This window comes from Triticum aestivum, chromosome 4A (assembly GCF_018294505.1).
Source record: "Triticum aestivum cultivar Chinese Spring chromosome 4A, IWGSC CS RefSeq v2.1, whole genome shotgun sequence".
NCBI lineage: Eukaryota > Viridiplantae > Streptophyta > Magnoliopsida > Poales > Poaceae > Triticum > Triticum aestivum.
The window spans coordinates 210,829,260-210,833,096 of NC_057803.1; positions in this window are offsets into that span (position 1 = coordinate 210,829,260).

A 3,837-nucleotide genomic window follows, 5' to 3' on the forward strand; every position below is an offset into this window, starting at 1 on the left:
ATCAAGCCTTATGGTGATGACATAGTGGAACTCTCAATGAAAGCACCAATGTCGGTGTCAAAACCGGCGGATATCAGGTAGGGGGTCCCGAACTGTGCGTCTATGGCGGATGGTAACATGAGGCAGGGGACACGATGTTTACCTAGGTTCGGGCCCTCTTGATGGAGATAATACCCTACGTCCTGCTTGATTGATCTTGATGATATGAGTATTACAAGAGTCGATCTACCACAAGATTATAGAGGCTAAACCCTAGAAGCTAGCCTATGGTATGATTGTCCGTTCTACGGACTAAATCCTCCGGTTTATATAGACACCGGAGGGGGCTAGGGTTACACAGAGTCGGTTACAAGGGAGGAGATCTACATATCCATATTGCCAAGCTTGCCTTCCACGCCAAGGAAAGTCCCATCCGGACACGAGACGAAGTCTTCAATCTTGTATCTTCATAGTCCAACAGTCCGGTCAAAGGATATAGTCCGGTTGTCCGGAGACCCCCTGATCCAGGACTCCCTAATAATGTTCATGATGATGCTCAACCTAGCAATGATAATGATATAGAAATTGAACCTGCAGTTGATCTTGATAACCCACAATCAAAGAATAAACGCTATGATAAGAGAGACTTTGTTGCTAGGAAGCACGATAAGGAAAGAGAACCATGGGTTCAGAAGCCCATGCCTTTTCCTCCCAAACCATCCAAGAAAAAGGATGATGAGAATTTTGAGCGCTTTGCTGAAATGATTAGACCTATCTTTTTGCGTATGCATTTGACTGATATGCTTAAACTGAATCCTTATGCTAAGTACATGAAAGATATAGTTACTAATAAAAGAAAGATACCGAAAGCTGAAATTTCCACCATGCTTGCTAATTATACTTTTAAGGGTGGAATACCAAAGAAACTAGGAGATCCCGGAGTACCAACTATACCATGCTCCATTAAAAGAAACTATGTTAAAACTGCTTTATGTGATCTTGGAGCCGGTGTTATTGTTATGCCTCTCTCTTTATATCGTAGACTTGATTTGAATAAGTTGACACCGACTGAAATATCTTTGCAAATGGCTGATAAATGAACTGCTATACCTGTCGGTATTTGTGAGGATGTGCCTGTTGTGGTTGCAAACGTTACTATTTTAACTGACTTTGTTATTCTTGATATTCCCAAGGACGATAGTATGTCTATTATTCTTGGAAGACCCTTTTTGAATACTGCAGGAGCTGTTATTGATTGCACCAAAGGCAATGTCACTTTTCATGTTAATGGTAATGAGCATACGGTACACTTTCCGAGGAAACAACCTCAAGTTCATAGTATTAATTCTATTGGAAAAGTTCCATCGATTATTTTTGGAGGTTTTGAATTTCCTCTTCCTACTGTCAAGAAGAAATATGATATTCTAATTATTGGGGATGTGCATATCCCCATTGAGGTAACATAGTGTTATTCGAAATTTCTCCGGTTCCATGTTATTCGGAATGAGTTTGTTAACAAGACTTGACCAACCTTGCTAATGGATTCCTTTTGATGATCATGAGATGGATGAAGTTAGAAAGCACAACCTTCTGTGCCCTCCTTTTACTTTCTGTTATTTATATTAAATAAAGTAAAAATAGTATTTTCTGTCTGTTATCTGATTTATATGTGCAATATAAAAATACCCCGAAAATAAAAGTTCTCCAAATGCCCTGAAATTTAAATATGATTTTTTCTGAAATATTTGAGAATATTTGGCACTGAGAACACAACAAGGGGGGCATCCACCTGGCCACGAGGGTGGAGGGCGCGCCCACCCCCTGGGTGCGCCCCCTGCCTTGTGGGCCCACGGTGGCCCTCCTCCACTTATTCCTGCACCCACACACTCCTTCTTCCTCCCACAAACACCATTATCCAGCTCAAGCACAAGTTCTAGCCCCTTTTGCTGCGATTTCCGATCTCCTTGCTCAAGGCACCTCTCACAAACTGCTTTGTGGGATTGTTCATTGGTATGTGACTCCTCCAATGGTCCAATTAGTTTTTGTTCTAGTGCTTTATTCATTGCATATTTTTGCTTCTTAGGTGACCCTGTTCTTGAGCTTGCATGTCAAATGTATATGGTTCCAAGTAGTTTTGATGCATGATATAGGCTCTAGGCACTTGTAGGAGTAGTTGCTATCAATTTTGTTGAGTTTGGTTCACTTTTATTTTGAAGTTACTAAAAATTTCAGAACTTTTCATAAAATAATGAAGAGATTTTTGAGGGGCTCATCGAGCTGAAGCTCGAAAGAAAAGCAAAGTGAAGAAGCAGAGAGGCCTAAATACAATTTGCCTCGCACCGCGGAGGTTCGGCCGTGTGAATGGCCTTCCGATGATTTCTTGAGAGCAGCCGGGATTTATGATGATTTTTATGAATTGGCTAAGAATGCAGGCCTCACTAACTTCCTCCATGACCAACGCGGACAGTATCTCTTACTCACCAATACTTTTGTGCAAAACTTCTACTATTATCCTAAGGAATCACCTCCTTCAGTATAGTTTCATTTATATGATGTGGTTAAGAAGATGTCACTATATGAATTTTGCAGGGTATGCAAAATACCTTTCGAGGGTAGCTTAGAGGAACCACATCGTACAGATGTGGACGGGTTTATTGACACTATTACCATAGGGGAAACTAGGAAGGTTTCCGATGCAAGAATCATTAGCATACATTTCCCTGTTGTACGCTACTTTGCAATATTTGCTAGTCGTTGCTTAATTGGTCGCGGAAACTGTGGAAACCTTAGTGTTCCTGATATTTTTATTTTGTTCCATGGTTTATTCCGTGACGACTCTGTTAGTATGGGCGGTATTATTGCTAAATGGTTAAGTCTGAACCGTACAAAGGGCCCTATCTTTGGAGGTATCTATGCTTCATGCCTTGCTGCATACTATAACATACCTATTAGGCACTATGAAAAAGAAGAAAAATTGTGGCCTACTGTTTATTTAGATTATAAGAGCATGGTAGCGCATGATTTTATTGTAAAGAATAGGGAAGGGGAGCTTAAATACAAATTGTTCTTTGATAAACATCATCCTGAGACTATCACCTTGCCTGCTCCTTCCTTATTTGATTTATCTACAGGCCAGTACCTTGTCTCACCGGAGGCTATTCACGCCTACCGGAACCCTACATCAGCCACAGAGCCAGAGTCGGAACCACAATTTGATCTTCCACGATAGTCTAATTACCAGTGGGATCCGGAGATGATTGCCAACCAGTGGCAATCAGAGTCTTCTTCTTCGCAGTACGACCCCAACTATTACTTTGGATATCCGCCAGGCTAGCCGTGGCCATAGACCAACTTAGGCTAAAAGCCTAACCTTGGGGGAGTACGTATTTCTCACCGACATTACATTCATGTTCACACACTCATTGCTAGAAGTCGGTGCTCATACTTTTTCACTGTATTATCCATGCTAGTTTATTTCCTTTTATTGCTTTCTTCTTATGTGTTTAATAAACCTTAAGAAAAAACAAAACAAAAAAATTTAGTTGTAGCTTTTAATTAGTTTACTTTCCATGCTTGTAGTAGTAATTAAAAAGAAAACCCAAAAAGATTTCTTGTTCTTCTTTTGCTTGTTGGGAGCTTTTCCGTGTATATAGTTTTATTTCTTTTCTTTTCTTTGGGGTCGATAGGAGAAGATCATGATTAAATTGTTGAAGTGGCTCTTATATGCATTATTGTTGATCTGACAAAAGAGCCCATATTGCCTTGTCTTCTTTTGTTTATTGAATGCTTGCAGATTCCAGCTTAGTCCAATGCACGTGCACTATTATTATTATCCACATCGTTCGGTCGTGCAAGTGA